We start from the raw sequence: 19,322 nt of genomic DNA on the forward strand, positions 1-19,322 counted from the left end.
ATAATTATTAATTAGACATATAGAGTCTCTTAATTAATAAACAAACCTAGAATCTCTTTTCTTTACAATTTCACCCCTGCTTAGTGAAAATTCACAAATTAGACATAGTCTAACTTTATAATTTTAATTGAGTCTTACAAGCAGTATGGTCTCAACTAGAATGGGGACCATGGATCTATATGCTGAGCTTCCAATAAGCGAATGGAATTTACTAAGTGAATTCCTAACTTATTAATTCCTTGTTGAATCCACTCTTAGAACTTGGAATTGCACTCTCAGACTTATATTTCACGATATAGATATGCTATCTCATTTAACCATTGTTATAATCTTAATGTGATCAAAGATCCTCTATATAGATGATCTACATCGAGATGGGATAAAGTTACCGTTTTAACCCCTCAATGTATTTGGCCCTTTAAAACACTTAGCTACCTGTAGATGATGTTTTAGTGATCTAAGAAATAGTCACTGAAACAAGAGCTCATCCATTTACTTCAATTTAGCTAAGCTCGAAGGGAATCATCACTTGACTGTTGGGTTTTATGCCCTAAATAAAAGTCATTTCAATATAATCAGATTTACTTATTAATATAGATCAGAAATAACATTTAATGTTGCATGGTTCACATGATTTATTTCATGATTATATGTACATAATGTATAAATTCATCTGAAACCCTTTTCACATACTTGATCCTGTTTATTGTGTTTTCATCACATTAGAAAGTAAACATGACTATGTGAATAAAGTTTCCTAGATTTATCAGACACAGGGTTTTACTGATATGATAATCTACAACAAGAGTTTACTTGCATTTGGAGAAATGCTATGTTCTTTCCAAAGCATTGGTTAAAGTAAAGCTCAGGTTGGATGCATGGAGTATGCATCGGAAGGGACCGATATTGAACTTTGACTTAGATTTATTAAAGTTACCATAATATCTATTCAAGTCAATGTCGCCTAGTTGATCCTAGATTAAATGTTCTTAATCCTGTTATGATTAGGCTCAATCTTGAAAGGCTATTCGTGTTCTATGATTTGTTAGTTAAGCCTACTTTTAGGTCAGGGTGATACGTACATTTTGGGAACACGGTAGTGCAATTGAGTGGGAGCGCTAACATAAACATGGAATCTATAGCTTCTATCTGGCGAATAGTAAGCAAAGGATGATCTCTTTCGAGCTTGACCAAACGAACATAAATGGTGGAGTACTCATTTCACATAAGCTGAAATATCATTTATACGGGGTCAAGTGTATTAAGGAATAAATACATTGTACGGTGTAACGGTAATTTAATCCCTTTACAGTGTAGATCATTCATATAGAGGATCATTGATCAAATTATGATTATAACAATGGATAACTAATGATGTGTCTATATGGTGGAACATATAGAGCATTCTATATATCTGAGAGTGCAATTCTAAGTTCTATGCGTGGATTCAACGAAGAATTAATAAGTTAGTGAATTTTAGTGCTAAATTCTTGATCTACTTATTGGAAGCTCGGTTATATAGACCCATGGTCCCCGCACTAGTTGAGATAATATTGCTTGTAAGACTCATGTAATTGGTTTTGATTAATCAATTATAATTCTCAAATTAGACTATGTCTATTTGTGAATTTTTCACTAAGTAAGGGCGAAATTATAAAGAAAGAGTTTTAGGGGCATATTTGTTAATTATGATACTTTGTATGGTTCAGTTAATAAATATGATAAATGACAATATTATTTAATAATTATTTATAGTTATTAAATAGTTAGAATTGGCATTTAAATGGTTGAATTTGAAAATTGGCGTTTTTGAGAAAATCAGATGCAGAATTGAGAAAACTGCAAAATCCAAGTAAGGCCCATTACTGTACATGGCCGACCACTTGGTTTGAATTTTTAAACTGATATTTTCACTATTTTAAAGCCAAATAATTCAAACCTAACCCTAGTGGAATGCTATAAATAGATAGTGAAGGCTTCAGGAAAATTACACTTTTCTTTTGACACTTCTGATTCAGAAAAAACTGAGCCTCTCTCTCTCCCTATCTTTGGCCGAACCCACTCTCTCTTTCTTCTTCCTTAAATTTCGAAATTCTTAGTGTATGAGTAGTGCCGACACGCAGCAAGTGATACCTCAACCATGGTGAGGAAGATCGTGAAGAAAGACTTTCAGCAAGAAGGAGTTTCAGCATCAAAGATTCAGAGAAAGAGATCCAGGTTCAGATATTGATAATGCTCTGCTACAGAAAGGAATCAAGGGCTAGATATCTGAACGGAAGGAGTCATATTATTCCGCTGCACCCAATGTAAGGTTCCCTAAACTTTATACGTGTTTATTTCATTGTTTTAGAAAGTTCATATTTAGGGTGTTAAACAACATACTTGTGAGTAGATCTAAGATCCTGGTAAAATAATTTCCAACATTGACTTCTATACACCTGTAGAAACTATACATTCCATATTTATGTTCAGTGCTCCCACTCAATCATACTATCATGTTCCCAAAATATACGTATCACCCTGACCCGAAAGTAGGCTTAACTAATAAATCAAAGAACATGAATAGCATTCCTGAGTTGAGCCTAAGCATATCAGTATTTAGATTCTTTTAATCTAAGATCAACTACTGATGTTGACTTGGAACGATACAACGGTAAGTTTATAATGTCTTAACTAAGTTCAATATCGGTCCAGTCCTATGTTCTGGAAGGAACATAGCACTTACTCCAAGTGTAAGTACACATCATCGCTGATTATCACATCAGTGTAAATCCAAAACACTGATGAAACAGGGACTTAGTCTTTTGAATCATATAATCACAATCACATTTCACTGTGTTGACAATACTGTAATTGTGAATAAATATATGTTCTGGACTTAACAGATTTTGTGCATATATTTAACATATTAAACCATAAGCATGAAAAATTCATGCAAACATAAATCACTTCAAATTTCTTAGATTGACATGGGTTTTATTTAGGGCATAAAACCCAACACTTATCGCATGGCACCTGCAGAGTTGGCTGAATTGAAAAAACAATTAGGGGAGTTTATGGATAAGGGTTACATTAGACATAGTACTTCTCCATGGGGAGGTCCAGTCTTGTTCGCCAAGAAAGCTGATGGGACTTTACGACTCTATGTCGACTATAGAAAGCTGAATCAGATGACAATTAAAAACAAATATCCTCTACCGAGGATTGGTGAACTATTTGATCAACTTGGTGGTTCAAAGTTCTTTTTAAAGATTGATTTAAGGTCAGGCTACCATCAATTGAGGATTAGGGAAGAAGATATCCTTAAGACTGCTTTCAGGACACGTTATGGACACTTTGAGTTTTGGGTAATGCCATTTGGGTTAACGAATGCACCTGCTGCATTTATGGATCTTATGAATAATGTCTTTAGACCTTTCTTGGATAAGATTGTGGTGGTATTCATTGATGATATGTTCGTGTATTCTAAGACACGTGAGGATCATGCTGAACACTTAACAACAGTATTACAGACATTGAGATATCATCAATTATACGCTAAGAAAGAGAAGTGTGAATTTTGGATGACTGAAGTCAAATTCTTGGGCCATGTAATTTCTCAAGATGGTATCACTGTTGATCCTGCATAGATAGACTCTATTCTACAGTGGGAAAGACCAAAGAATGTCACTGAAGTTTGAAATTTTCTTTGGTTGGCAGGCTACTACTGTCGCTTTGTAGAGAATTTCTCTCGAACTACTATGACTTTGACAAAGTTAACAAGAAAAGAAGTAAAGTTTATATGGGATGATAGTTGTGAAGAAGCTTTTAGAGAATGGATGGAAAGAATAACTTCAGCGCCTGTTCTCACTGTTCCTAATAGCGAGGAACCATATGTGGTATTCACGGATGCTTCAGTTATTGGATTAGGAGGTGTCCGCATGCAAAATGGCAAGGTGGTTGCCTATGCTTCTCGACAATTGAAATCACATGAGAAGAATTACCCTATGCATGACCTAGAACTTGGTGCTGTAATTTTTGTCTTGAAAATTTGGAGATGTTATTTATATGGCATAAAGTTTGAGTTATACTCAGATCATAAGAGCTTGAAGTATCGTCTTACTCAAAGGGAGTTGAACTTGAGGCAAAGAAGATGGGTTGAGTATATGGAGGACTATGATTTCACTTTGCAGTATCACCACGGGAAAGCTAATGCAGTACCTGATGCACTATGTAGAAAGCCTCATGGTACTTTGGCATGTTTGGCTCCTGAGGACTGGAAAAGGACAATCACAATAGGTGATAATAACTTGGAATACTATGAAGGGGAAGAGTAGCTTGTATCTCTAACATAGTGGCTACACCAGTACTACTTCAACAAGTTAAGCAACGTCAATTACAAGATGAAAAGATAAGACTTATTTGGAACCAAATCCAGGATGGTGAGCAACTAGATGGGTGGACAGTTAATAGTGAAGGGTATCTACACCATATGGGAAGGCTAGTTGTTGTAGATATCCCTGATCTAAGGGAGACCATTTTGATTGAGGCCCATAGATCAAAATTTGATGTACATCCTGGAAGTACAAAGATGTACCAAGATTTAAAGAGACAATTGTTGTGAAAATTATATATGCAAGTATACGCAGTCAAACAAGTAATAAAGTGATAAGTAAGATCGTCTCCACACAGATTGCAAACAAAGTTTGATGTAAAATCAACTAATTACAACTTAAAATAAGAGGAAATAACATGCAAATGATTGAGTAATGATTCAAAATTAAAAATAACATGAATTAAACTTGCTAAAATTAATACTATTGCTGCTAGAAAAACTGTTTGCAGCATAAAAAATGTAATATGGTAAAAATGGCTTGAATAGCTAATTCCTTCTAGTCAGGTTTTTTCCCAGGTGTTACAGCATCGGTTCAGCATTACTCTTGCATTCTGCACATAGATAACAAAAAATTCCTCTAGGCTTGTGAGAATTTTCCAACACTCACAAATTTAATTCTACCATTTAGTTTAATATATTCCTATATCAAACCAGCAAGCATAACACTATTCAAACATTAATTTTGTAAGATATGCGAGGTAAATGAAATATTCCTATTCCACTTACAAAGAAAAACCTAATTCTAGGTTTTCACTTGCTCCATTCAAGTTGAACTACTAGATCTAGCCCTTCGGGTACAAGATCTATCTTAGCAAATTGTTATTCATGGCCAAGAAACAAAAATCAAATACAATGAAACTCACTTGAATGAACAAGGCAAAAAGATGCTAAAGTAAGCTTAAAAATTAATCATACCCAACTTAGAAGTTCAAAGCCATTCAAGCCTCAAAAGTTTAGCTCATATTCAAGTTAAAAAATAAAAGCCAATGTAAGAAATATTAATCCATGGTTGCTGCCCGTTTTTTACAGTTCAACAAGTTTGAGATATGTAAAGACAAGAAATAAGCAAAGAAAGAAGAAAGAAAAAGATAAAGAGAAGGTAAGAGAAATTCAAACACAAAAACTTGTGTCCTTCTCCCTTGCTCTTTGGTCCCCCTTTTTTCTTCTTCCTCCTCTGTACTTCCAATTAATTCTCTCAAAAATGGCAGCTGCCCTCCTTCATTACGTAATGGAAGATGATGGTGGTGTACTTCCTCTTTTCTCTTCTTTTAGGTGTTGGGTTTTTAGGGTACAAATTTCATACCCCAAAGTAGAAGCCCAATCTTTTTCCACTTTGGCCCACTAGGTTTAGTCCCTTTCCTTCCACAACAGCTAGCTGGTGTATTTTGAGTGACTGCTCCGAATTTCCTGAGGTGGATAAGTGAAACTCATGTTTCCACGTCACTGCCAGAATGCTGAATTCGCTTCAGCATTGCTTCAGCAATCTGCCTCAATTTTAGCTTATGTTCCACTTCTCCTTGCTTTCTTTTTCAACAACAAACAATCACAATTAATTGGAAAATCACACCTAACAATATTAATTTTTACAAGACTTAAAAGTTAGCTTACTAAATAGAAAATAACACTAAAACTAACTAAAATTAATCAAACAAACACATTTTCACTACTCTTCTCACAATGCTTTTAGTTTAAAAGCATAAAAAATAACTCTATGCCATAGAGTTATCACACCCCAAACTTAGAGTATTGCTCATCCTCGAGTAATGAAAAATAAAAAGAACTAAACAATAAAAACAGAAAATGACAGCGACACTAACATGCTTGCAGCAGAGAAAATATTGCTCTTTCACACTTGGTTTAGCGACAAAAATGCTCTCAGAATTAGATGGAATGGAAGTGTAATTTGTGGTAGTGAATATGCATTGACTCGTGTGTTTCCATAGAATTTTGCATGTTATCTATGTCCTTAATACTTACCAAGAGTAATAAAGTGTGCAAATACTTCCCACTAACACCTTGAATTTCTATAACAACTACCCCTCGATCCTTAAGTTTAAAAAGTTTGCTTCCATAAGTTGAGCTAGTGCAATCCTCTCCACTAATGTAGCTTAGCTTTACGACTAAGATCAAAATGACTTTAATCGGCTTGAAATGTGAGGTTTAGGTTCGGGTTTGGTAAAGGATGACATTTTTAGGCTCATGACCTAACTACCTCAATTAATCAAGGACTTTTTCTTTTTCTCTCAAGCGCTCACCGAAAATTTTATTTTCAACCCAAAAGGTTCACTCCATCTTGTTCCCACTCTCTTGCTATATATATGTATTTTTTTCTTTCCAAATGAAGTAGATAAAGAGAGAAAAAACAACAACCTTTTTCTTTGATTAGGGGTGGTACACCCCAAACTTAGCCTTAAACTTGCCTCTTTTTTTTCCTCACTCATTTTATTTAACACTATGTTTGTACATATATGTATATATATATTTTTTTCTTTTCTTTTCTGTTTTTTTTTGTATACCTATATATATAGCAAGAGAAGGACTTTAGTGTTATATGAATCAAAACTCTCACCACCCCAACTCACATCCCATCATCATCTCTAATGTGAACTTGTTCACCACATTTTGTAAAGTTGTATCCTCACTTCCCTAACCCCATTAATGTTTGATTAGTCCTTGATAACTTAAGCAATTAGGTTTTGGGTTGTGAAGGATAACATTTTGTGTGTACGTGTGGATATAGTGACTTCGATGGGTGTTAAGAAAAACTAGGCTTTTGGCTCAATTAGGGGTAACTATTGACAATTAAATATTCTCGGGTTGGCTTGAAAGGCTTAATCGTCCAAAAATGTCCTAAATCATTTCCAAGTTATAAAGCTCGCTAGGATTTTGCCTCAAGGATTACACTAGCCAATTCTAGATGCTTAAAACTTTCACAAGGTGTTAGCTATTCTTGGAACTCAAAGTACAGTGGGATAACACAAGCACACAATAGCTGAAAGCATTCCTCGTAGGCTGGCATTTAGACAAGAATAACACTTAAAATAATCATTTTAAACACACAAAGCAAGGCACTCGACAAATGGAGGAAAATGGATATTTTTCATCATCGAGCGCTACCCTAAACCACGCTGAAAATACATGCAGTATTTTTCTCATTTGCAAGCTAAAATAGAACATCACAAACATGACAAAACAACATGATTAATACATATCTAATCCACATAATTATTATTCACACAACTAAAGACAAAAATAAAAGTAAACTAAGTAAGCAATCAAACACAACCAGCAATAACAATTTAACTAAGGAAAAAGAAAACTCCCTCAAGATTTGAACTCTTCCCCACTAGAGTCTCTACTTCAAAATGCTGAAGCGATGTTGATGCAATGCTTTAACTACTGGGGCTTACTGCTTCAGCACACAAATCTACTTTACACTATATTGCAGCAGCCTATTTTTCTGTCATTCCATGTCGTGCACCTACAATAACAATCACCACACCATTACAAATTCATTAGTAACTAAAGAAATTGAAATTATATACGTATGTATATAGGTATATATATTTTTTTTCTTTTTTTTCCTTTTTTTTCTATTTTTTTTTCTTCTTTTTTTAAAAAGGGGTGGCACACCCCAAACTTAATTGTAAATACATATATATTTTTTTTCAAGGGGTGGCACACCCCAAACTTATTACATAGCATATATATAAAAAAATATAATCTTGGTCCTCTGCTCTCGGGTTGCCCAAATGAGATTCACTAAAGCCATGACAACCCGAGACCCTTCTTCCTCAAGCCTCTTCCAATGTGATGGAGGTCTTTGCTCGATCAACATCACCACCCCCAAACTTCACTCCTTGGCCTTTCACCAAAAAATTTCTTCTTGAAAGTGCATCACGTAGTTCTACCACCCCATCGGGGTACACTCTCACCACCAAGAAAGATCCATCACTCCTTGAATCTAGTCGTCCATGAGTAGCCTTCGTTAAAGAGTTAGAAAAAATCACTTGTTGCCCAACTTCAAACATTTGAGACCAAATTTTTCTACTAAACTTATTTTTCTTTCTCTTCTTTTTGGGTGGCTTTTTAGGTTCAAATGATATTTTGTCTTTGCTTTCTCGCGACTCGTGATCCTTAGCAATTTTTTTAAGGGGAATCTTCTTTCTCACCTTCTTACTATTTTTGAATTTGGACTCCTCAACCATGTTAGGATCCATATCTCCAATTGCTAAGCATTCTCCTATTGCATCCGGAGCACGTATGGGATGGAAAACCTTGAACGTGGCTTGCTCATCTTGAGCTCTTATGGTAAGCTCTCCCTTTTCAACATCTATCAAAGTTCTTCCTGTGGCAAGAAATGGCCTCCCTAAAATGATTGGAACTTCTCTATCTTTCTCATAGTCAAGAATAATGAAATCGGCCGGAAAAATGAACTTATCAACTTGTACCAACACATCTTCAATTTTCCCCTTTGGATGAGCCATGGAACGATCCGCTAATTGCAAAGTGACGGTGGTTCGCCTTGCTTCTCCGATTCCCAACTTCTTAAAAATAGACATAGGCATGAGATTAATACTAGCTCCCAAATCACAAAGAGCTCCTCAAACATCTCGACCCCTATAGAAATTGGAATTGTAAAGCTGCCCGAATCTTTCAATTTGGGTGGAATTTTACTTTTCAACATAGCACTACAACCCTCTGTTAAAGCGACAATTTCAAACTCGCCAAGCCTCCTTTTCTTAATGTGCTTTAAAAACTTCACATAGGTTGGCATTTGCTCCAAAGCTTCCACTAATGGTATATTGATGTGGAGCTGCTTTAAAACATCAAGAAATCTCCGGATTTGACCATCGTCTTGTTGCTTCTTCAATCGTTGAAGAAATGAAGGAGGTGGTTTTTGCCAAGACTTTTCTGCAGCAGAATGCTGACCGGATGCTGTAACTACTGGGGGAATTTCAGCAGCTGAAATTTCTAATTTTTTCTTCATTTCCTCCTCTTTTTGGATTGAAGAAGGCTCCTTACTGCCTGTTGCAGCCACATTTGACTCAAGAATTTTTCCACTTTTCAAGGTTACCGCTTTGCAATGTTCTTTGCCATCTCTTCTTGGGTTTTCGGGGTCACTAGGCAAAGTGCCTTGTGGTCTATTCTTCAAATCATTGGCTAATTGCCCCAATTGAATTTCAAGATTCCGAAGAGATGCTGCCTGGCTTTGAATTACAGCGTCATTCTTGGCCATATAATCTCTCATTAAACTCTCCAAAGAACTTATTTGAGAGCCTTGAGGTTGGTGTGGTTGTTGAGGTCTTGGTTGTTGAGAAAATCCCGGTGGAAATGATTGTTTTCCTTGTGCTTGTGCTCCAAATGAACTTGCCCCTTGACCTCCACATGAAAAGTTTGGATGATGCTTCCATGTCGGATTGTAGGAGTTTGAGTATGGATTGTTGTTGCAGTTGAAGTTTTGATTACTCACATAGGAAACCGAAGCTGGATTTGAAGGTCAATTTTCAAAAGTATGCCCATCACCACAATACACACAAGAAATTTTTGCCCTTTGAATGGCTGCGGCTGGTTGTACACTTCCTCCCATATTCATATTCTTCAAAATGTCGGTCATTGCGGCCATTTGAGCGGTTAGAGCAGTCAAAGCATCTACCTCAAGAACAACCGCTACCTTTCGACTTGTGGGAGCTCTATTAGTTGACCATTGATAGTTGTTGCTAGCTATCCTTTCCAAAATCTCAAAAGCTTCATTGTAAGACTTGGAAAGAATGGCTCCATTAGCGGAAGCATCCAACACCATCTTAGATGCCACATTGAGACCATTGTAAAATGTCTCATGTTGAATACAATGAGGAATACCACGGTGTGGGTGTTGGAATTATTTTACCAAGATCTTAGATCTACTCACAAGTATGTTGATTGAACAACCTAAATATGAACTTCTAAAACGATAGAAAATTAAACACATAAAAGTATGAGAAACCTTACATTGGGTGCAGCGGAATATATGTCTCCTCCCACTCAGATCTCTAACCCTTGATTCCTTTCTGTCACAGAGTATAATCAAGATCTGAGCCCGAATGTCCCTCTTTGTTGACTCTGAATTCTACACAGCCTTCCTCACTATGATTGAGGTATTACTTGATGTGTGTGGGAACTACTCTATCACTTAGAGGGTTTCGAAAAACTGAGAGGGTAGAGAGAGAGAGAGAGAGAGTGGCGGCTTCAAGATGATTTTTGAGAGAAAGAAAATAATGTCAAAGTCTGTGTAAAACCTGAAGCCTTTACCTTCTATTTATAGAAGACCACATAGGGTTATGGTTGAATTACTTGGCATTAAAAAATGAAAAAAGGGAAGCAAAGGTGGCCGGGCTAGCAATTGTGGAAACAAGCCTTCCACTTTTCCAACTTTCCTTTTCCATCATTCCTAGTTTCCCATTTTGTCAAAAACTGCCAATTCTCTTATTCAACCTCATAAATGTCTAATTATTTAATAATTATAATTAATTACCAAATAATATTTTGTCATTTATTTATTAGTAATAAAACTAATCAAAGTTTCCCAATTAATAAATATACCCTTTAAACTCTCTATTTACTGTTTTGCCCTTAATAAGTGATAAATTCTCAAATAGACATAGTCTAACTTTGAGAATTATAATTGATTAATTAAAATCAATTAAATGAGTCTTACAAGTAATATTGTCTCAACTAGTGAGGGGACCATGGGTCTATATATCCGAGCTTCCAATAAGCAGATCAGGAATTTACAACTTAAATTCACTGACTTATTAATTCTTCGTTGAATCCACGCATAGAACTTACAATTGCACTCTCAGTTATATAGAACGCTCTATATGTTCAACCATATAGACACGTCATTAATTATCCATTGTTTTAATCCATATTTGATCAATGATCCTCTATATGGATGATTTACACTGTAAAGGGATTTAATTACCCCAACACCCTACAATGTATTTTATTCATAAAACACTTAACCCCGTATAAATGATATTTCAGCTAAGTGAAATGAGTAATCCACCATTTATTTTCGTTTGGTTAAGCTCGAAGGAAATCATCCTTTACTTTCTATTCGCCAGATAGAAGCTATAGATTCCATATCTATGATTAGCGCTCCCACTCAATTGCACTACCGTGTTTCCAAAATGTACGTATCACCCTGACCAAAAAGTAGGCTTAACTAATAAATCAAAGAACATGAATAACACTCTTGAGATCGAACCTAACCATGTCAAGATAAAGATCATTTGATCTAGGATCAACTAGGTGATATTGAATTGAATAGATATTAGGATAAATTTATCGTATCTAATCCAAGTTCAATATTGGTCCCTTCCAATGAATACTCCATGCATCCAACCGAGGCTTTACTTTAATTAATGCCCTAAAAAGGACATTGCACTTATCCAAGCTGCAAGTAAACTATGTTGTAGATTATTGTTACAAAAATTATGATCACTACGCAAGTATAGGCAATCAAGTAGTAAACTCACACAGGTGAGCTCCAACCACAGGGAATTGGACTAATTACTACTAAATTATACTTATGATTCTATCTGATAAAATTATACTTTTTATGAATTAAATAAGACAATTCAGAGAATTAAAAATAACAAAGGAAGATAAATCAAGATGGGAAAATAGGGAGACGAATCTTGTTGTTAAGTAACCAACGTTAATGTCTAATTGCTATCCTTCTCTTGAAGTGAATGACAGATTATAAATTAACCTAACTCTTTTCAGATCTTTTAGGTTCTAAATCTCATGCTCTCTAATTAATGTCTTAATTAAACTAACATGAAATCAGCATTAAGCAATAATCTATTTGTCACAGAGGCTATGTAAATACTCTCGTTTCACATCAAAACCTAGACTACCAAATTTTAGCATTCTCAATTCTCACTTTTCAGATTTCGAATTGAGATCATAAAACATGTAAAAGGTGATCAATCTTAAACAACATTCATCATTCTCCCTAAATAGGAGTTTAGTTCAAAACATCCATAATCAAATCCGTAATTAACATGGAAACGGAAAATAGCATAGAAAAGTTAAAGAGAAGAGAAAGAACTAGTTGAAGCAATTGATTCGAGTCGCCACAAGACGCTCTTCTAGCCTCCTCCTTTGTTTCTAGGGCTCCAAATCTGAATCAACCCTAATTTTCACGAACTCTCTCTATTTAAACCAAGTCTCATCTTTAAAATTCGTGAAATTACGAAACTGCCCAAAAATCTTGTCACTGGGTCCCCGTCGCGACTGGCAATGCCCCCGTCGCGACGGGGTTAAACATCCTTTTTTTCGAGATTCTTTCTGCCAATCCCTGTCGCGACTGGGACATTTCCCGTCGCGACAGGATTAGGCAGCACACGTTTTTTTGGTTTTTCTTCTCAATTCTTTCACCACTTGTCCTCAATTCTTGTACATACTTTCTTTAAACACCCGAGGACCTGAAACAAAAGAATCAAGCGTAAAATAGCCCTAAAACAAGAAAGAAAGAGTGAAAACTAACCGAAAATACATCTCGAAACTTAGACTAATTTTAGCCTAACAAATTCCCCCAAACTAGATTCTTACTCGCCCTCGAGTAAGATAAAGAAAATAAATACTACTAACTACTAATTTATTAACTACGTTATCAAATAATCACAATACTACTGCCTCATGTTCTGTTTTCTTACATTGCTCAAACTAGAATTTCAATTCCACTAACTCTAACAATTAATTTAGATGCTCAGTTTGTCACATACTGCATAAAGACAAGACGACTTCACAATCGAAATAATGTTATAATGGTTTTACTCTTTCCAACAATTCCATTACCCGATAACTCATATGCTTGCATGCTTACCTCTCTCCACTAATGTTGACAACATCCTTTCGAAATCAATAGGGCTTTTTGAGGTTTAGAAAGTATGGCTTAGATATTTAGAAATTGAAAAACAATTTTTGCTAAAGATATCACAAGCACAAAAATAACCCACAAGCTTCTTCTAATTTCAAATTTTCCCAAAGTGTTCCCGCAACTAACCATGATTGAGAATTTTTTTCTTTTCCCAACATCACTGAATTCTATTATTTTTCTTGAATCATGTTTTTTTTTTTCTTTTTTCTTTTTTATTTCATTATTTTTCTCTTTTTTTATTCAGTGATATTGATCTTACTAAATATCTCTTTTTTTCCTCAATCTTGCAAGTTTCCTTTTTTTTTCTATCTTCTCTCAAACCATGTATTTTGCTCCCCCAAACTAATTATATAGCTTATGATATCATTGATGAAATAGTGAGGACAAAATTAACAGTGTGGATACATATTTCGGTTCAACAGGTGAAGAACCAAACAAGTTTAGGTTCAAGAGGGTTAACTAAGGATAATCATTTCATGGTAGGCTTGAAAGGCTCAAATTATCCAAAAAAATGCCTAAATCATATTCCTATTGAATGTTGTCAAGGATTTCGCCTCAAAAGAATAAGACATGCAAGTTCTAAGCTATCCAGTCAATCTTACCACAAACCATAGTAAAACAATTATAACATATTTCACAGATCATCAAATTGGATTCTTACACATGTTATACAAGCATCCAAACTAATCCAAAGAGTTAACAGAATTAAGCACACAGTTATTTTGCAATTTCAGAGCACATTAGCTTAAACATCAGCACACAATTATCCTTTAGCTTATTCCCAATTCCTAACTAAAAATGGAAAATTAAAGCAAAAAATTAAAAGTGCAGAAAATAATTTTTTTTTTAAATCCCTCCCCCCAAATTAAAGATTCACATTGTTCCCAATGTGATATAATATTCAAGGTGAGAAGGACTTACCTGAACCCCCATGAGAAGGGTTTTGGCCTCAATACTACTTCAAATTGGATCAAGTCCACCTCTTGCATCCAATAGGGTCCTTGTACCAAATGAAGAAAATTGACCTCCAATGTTGCTAATTTCAGAGTTTTGTTCAAGAGTAAGTTCACCTTCAGAACTACCACACATCAATTTTTTCCAACGACGCTGAATCGTTCGAAGTCGCTCTTTAGGCTTTGCTCTCTTCTTATCAGCTTTAACAAAAGAACCCTTCACCATCTCAATCTTGCAACAGGTAGGAATGTCGGTTGCGGAAAAAATATTAAAATTGACCTCTTCATCTTGCACTCGCAACTTTAACTCCCCCTTTTGAACATCTATTAATGCTCGGCCCATGGCTAAGAATGGTCTTCCCAAAATAATGGGAATAGTTGAATCTTCCTCCATATCAAGAATTAGGAAATCCGCAGGGAAGATAAACTTACCAACCTTAACCAATACATCTTCAATTTTTCCATGAGGATGAGTCAAAGAACGATCTGCCAGTTGCAAAGTCACTGTTGTGGACTTTGCTTTTCCCAATCCTAGCCTTTTGAAGACAGACAATGGCATTAGATTAATGCTTGCTCCCAGATCACATAGAGCTTTAGTTTCCACCGAACCCCGTATAGAGCATGGAATATTGAAACTACTCGGATCTTTAAGCTTGGGCGGTAGTCTCTTCTGCAAAATTGCACTGCACTCCTCAGTGAGTGCCACTGTCTCGAATTCTTCCAACTTCCTTTTCTTAGCTAAAATTTCTTTCATGAACTTCAGGTAAGTTGGCATTTGCTCCAAGGCCTCCGCAAATGGAATGTTAATGTGCAGCTTCCTAAATATTTCAAGAAATTTTGAAAATTTCTTGTCAAGGTTGTTCTTGCGGAGTCTTTGAGGGTAAGGAATTTGAATATGGTGATCTATGCTGATCGGAGGCGAAGCTTCTTTTGGTGCAAGACCCTCAACAATCTTCTTTTCCTTTGGTGCCTGTGTTTGTGCCTGTTGATCCTGAACCCCATTTTCAACTAGTTGCTTGCCACTAGGTCCCTCATAACTCTTTCCACTCCTCAAGGAAAATGCTTTACATTGCTCTTTTCCTTTTGCCTCACTAGTGCTAGGTGAATTTCCTTGAGCTTGTTTTGCCACTTGAGTAGCCAATTGTTTGATCTGAGTTTCTAGAGTTTTAATAGAGGCTCTAGTCTCCATCATGAATTGGACCAAGAAGTCAGCTTGGATATTTAAGCCTCCACTAGGATTTTGTTGTTGCGACTGTTGTTGGTTTTGTTGCGGCTGATTTCTTTGCTAGTAGAACCCCTGTTGGTTGTGCCCATAATTATTATTTTCAGAATAGTTCCCAATGGATTTTGCTTGATCCATTGGCAAACTATTCAAATCCACCAGGCATTGGTCATAGGTGTGAGGACCCCCACAGAGCTCACAAGCAACTTGAGCCTGTTTCACCTGAGTATTCATCAACTTCGTTAGGGACTCCACTTGGGCTGTCAACTTGGTGATTGGGTCTATCTCGTGCATACCAGCAACCTTCTTTGTTTGACTTCTTTCAGTTGGCCATTGTTGGTTATTCATAGCCATTTCTTCAAGCAGATCGTAGGCCTCGTTTGTACTTTTCCTCATAAATGCTCCACCAGCTGCTGCATCTATAAAGGTTCTAGTGTTACCTACCAGCCCGTTGTAAAAATTGTGAATTAGCATCCACTTCTCAATACGATGATGACAGAACGTTCTGATGAGATCCTTGAACCTCTCCCAAGCCTCATGGAGAGATTCATCATCCAGCTGACAGAAATTATTAATTTCTCCTCGCAGCTTAGCAGACTTTGCTAGAGGAAAGAACTTGAACAAGAACTTTGTTGCCAAATCGGTCCATGTTGCAATAGATTTCAGTGGCAAGGAGATCAACAAACTTTTGGCTCGCTCCCTCAGTGAGAATGGGAATAGTCTCAAGCGGATGGCATCATCACTGATTCCATTGACTTTGAAAGTGTGACATAACTCCATGAAATTGGACAAGTGCAGATTGGGGTCTTCAGAGGGCAGTCCACCAAACTGGACTGAAGACTGCACCATTTGAAGTATGGCAGGTTTTATTTCGAAGTTATTAGCATCCACTGCTAGTGGTCTGATGCATGACTGGACCCCCGTAAGAGTTGGGAGAATATAATCTATCAAGTTGCGGCCATTTTCTTGATCATCAACGGCACCTCCATGAATAGCGTTGTTGCCTCCATTATTAGCAACATTAGCGTTTTCAGCCATGATTTCTCAGGTTTCAGCAGTTGCTGAAACTTTGTCTTGCCTCTTGTTTCTTCTGTTTCTCCTACAAGTCTTCTCAATTTCAGGAACAACTGGCAGTATGACTGCTTGTCCTTGACGGCGCATACACTTAGGATTCCTCAAATAGATAAAGAAAATATTGCAAGAAAAAGATTAGTAATTAGCAAGAAAAATAAACCAAAGTAGAAGTTAGTATAATTTTGTGTAATATTAATCTTTATACAATTCCCCAGTAACGGCGCCAAAAACTTGTTACAAAAATTATGATCACTACGCAAGTATACGCAATCAAGTAGTAAACTCACACAGGTGAGGTCCAACCACAGGGAATGGGACTAATTACTACTAAATTATACTTATGATTCTATCTGGTAAAATTATTTTTTTTATGAATTAAATAAGACAATTCAGAGAATTAAAAATAACAAAGGAAGATTAATCAAGATGAGAAAATAGGGAGACGAATCCTGATGTTAAGTAACAAGCGTTAATGTCTAATTGCTATCCTTCTCTTGAAGTGAATGACATATTATAAATTAACTTAACTCTTTCCAGATCTTTTAGGTTCTAAATCTCATACTCTCTAATTAATGTCTTAATTAAACTATTATGAAATCAGCATTAAGCAATAATCTATTTGTCACAAAGGCTATGTAAATACTCTCGTTTCACATCAAAACCTAGACTATCAAATTTTAGCATTCTCAATTCTCACTTTTCAGATTTCGAATTGAGATCATAAAACATGTAAAAGGTGATCAATCTTGCACATGGAAATTAAACACAAATATGAATAGTATTCACAATCAAGATGGAGGAATGGCAATTATTCATTAACTAGGAAAAACTTAAACAACATTCATCATTCTCCCTAAATAGGAGTTTAGTTCAAAACATCCATAATCAAATCCGTAATTAACATTGAAACAGAAAATAGCATAGCAAAGTTAAAGAGAAGAGAAAGAACTAGTTGAAGCAATTGATTCGGGTCGCCACAAGCCGCTCTTCTAGCCTCCTCCTTTGTTTCTAGGGCTCCAAATCTGAATCAACCCTAATTTTCACGAACTCTCTCTATTTAAACCAAGTCTCATCTTTAAAATTCGTGAAATTACGAAACTACCCAAAAATCCCGTCACTGGGTCCCCGTCGCGACGGGGTTAAACATCCTTTTTTCGAGATTCTTTCTGCCAATCCACGTCGTGACTGGGACATTTCTTGTCGCGACAGGATGAGGCAGCAAACGTTTTTTTGGTTTTTCTTCTCAATTCTTTCACCACTTGTCCTCAATTCTTGTACATACTTTCTTTAAACACCCGAGGACCTGAAACAAAAGAATCAAGCGTAAAATAGCCTTAAAACAAGAAAGAAAGAGTGAAAACTAACCGAAAATACATCCCGAAACTTAGACTAATTTTAGCCTAACAATTATCGTATTAGTTAAACCCTGTGTACTGATAAATCTTGGAATATATATATATTTATCACACAATGTTGATTATTTTCCACTGTGCTGACGACACAATAAACAAGAATATCACTGTGATAAGGGTTTGGATGAATTTATAAATCAAATAAACATATAACTGATAACATGAACCAAATGACACAATAAATAGGTGATGAAATTACTTATGTCTCTTTATTGATAATTAATTGATAAAGATTACATTGAAATAGAGTTTTATTTAGGGCACAAAGCCCAACAAACTCCCACTTGCACTAATATAAAACAATCAGTACATTTCAATTAATCCTAAATTCAATCGGTGCTTTTAAAATGCAGTTCCTGCCAAAACTTTGGTGAATGGATCAGCTAGGTTGTCCTCAGTGTCCATTTTCTCTACCAGTACATCCCCTCTTGCCACATACTCTCTGATGATGTGATATTTTATTTCTATATGTTTGCTTCTCTTGTGGCTTCGAGGCTCTTTACTGTTGGCTATGGCTCCAGTGTTATCACAAAGTAAAACCTACGGTTTTTCCATTCCGGGAACAACACCGAGTCCTGTGAAGAACTTTCTAAGCCAGACAAGTTCTTCAGCAGCCTCTGCGGCAGCTATGTACGTATTCTGCCTCCATGGTAGAGTCTAAAATTGCGGTTTGTTTAGCAGTTCTCCAAACCACTGCTCTATCCCCCAAGAGTGAACACCATCCCAAATGTAGATTTCATGTCATCAAGACATGCCTCAAAATCTAACTCGGTATAGCCTACGGGATTCAAAGCACCACCCTTGTAGACTAACACGAATTGCCTTGTACTTTTCAAGTACTTCAGGATATGCTTAACAGCATTCCAATGTTCCTGTCCTGAATTTGTCTGATACCTGCTCACAATTCCTACTGCATAACAGATGTCAGGTCTAGTGCATAACATTTCATACATTAGACTTCCAACTGCTGAAGCATAAGGAATCCTTCTCATGTCCTCTATCTCTTGAGGATCAGTGGGACACTGTTCCTTAGATAGACAGACACCAAATCTAGAAGGCATTGTTGCCCTTTTGGTGTTTGTCATTGAGAATTTCTCTAAAACCCTATCTATGTAAGTTGTTTGAGAGAGAGCAAAGGATCTGTTCTTTTGGTTTCTGATAATCTGAATACTGAGAACACGTGCAGTTTCACCCAAATCCTTCATCTTGAATTGAGTGTCAATCCATTCCTTGATGTCAGTCATTTTCTTGATATTGTTGCCAATAATTAAAATGTAATCAACATAAAGGACCAGGAAGACTACCACTTGGTTTTCCTTGAGTTGGTAAACACAAAGTTTATCTTCATTCTGAAGAA

At 36.1% G+C, this 19,322-nt stretch overlaps 1 non-coding gene across 1 annotated transcript; it reads left to right on the forward strand.

The window, feature by feature from the left end:
* Positions 1-15,963: 15,963 nt before the first annotated feature.
* On the forward strand, positions 15,964-16,070 carry LOC115715380 (small nucleolar RNA R71). Its single transcript, XR_004011255.1, has one exon. It is a non-coding gene; the product is annotated as a small nucleolar RNA R71 (small nucleolar RNA).
* Positions 16,071-19,322: the final 3,252 nt, after the last annotated feature.

Source organism: Cannabis sativa, chromosome 4 (assembly GCF_029168945.1).
Source record: "Cannabis sativa cultivar Pink pepper isolate KNU-18-1 chromosome 4, ASM2916894v1, whole genome shotgun sequence".
Classification (NCBI taxonomy): Eukaryota; Viridiplantae; Streptophyta; class Magnoliopsida; order Rosales; family Cannabaceae; genus Cannabis; species Cannabis sativa.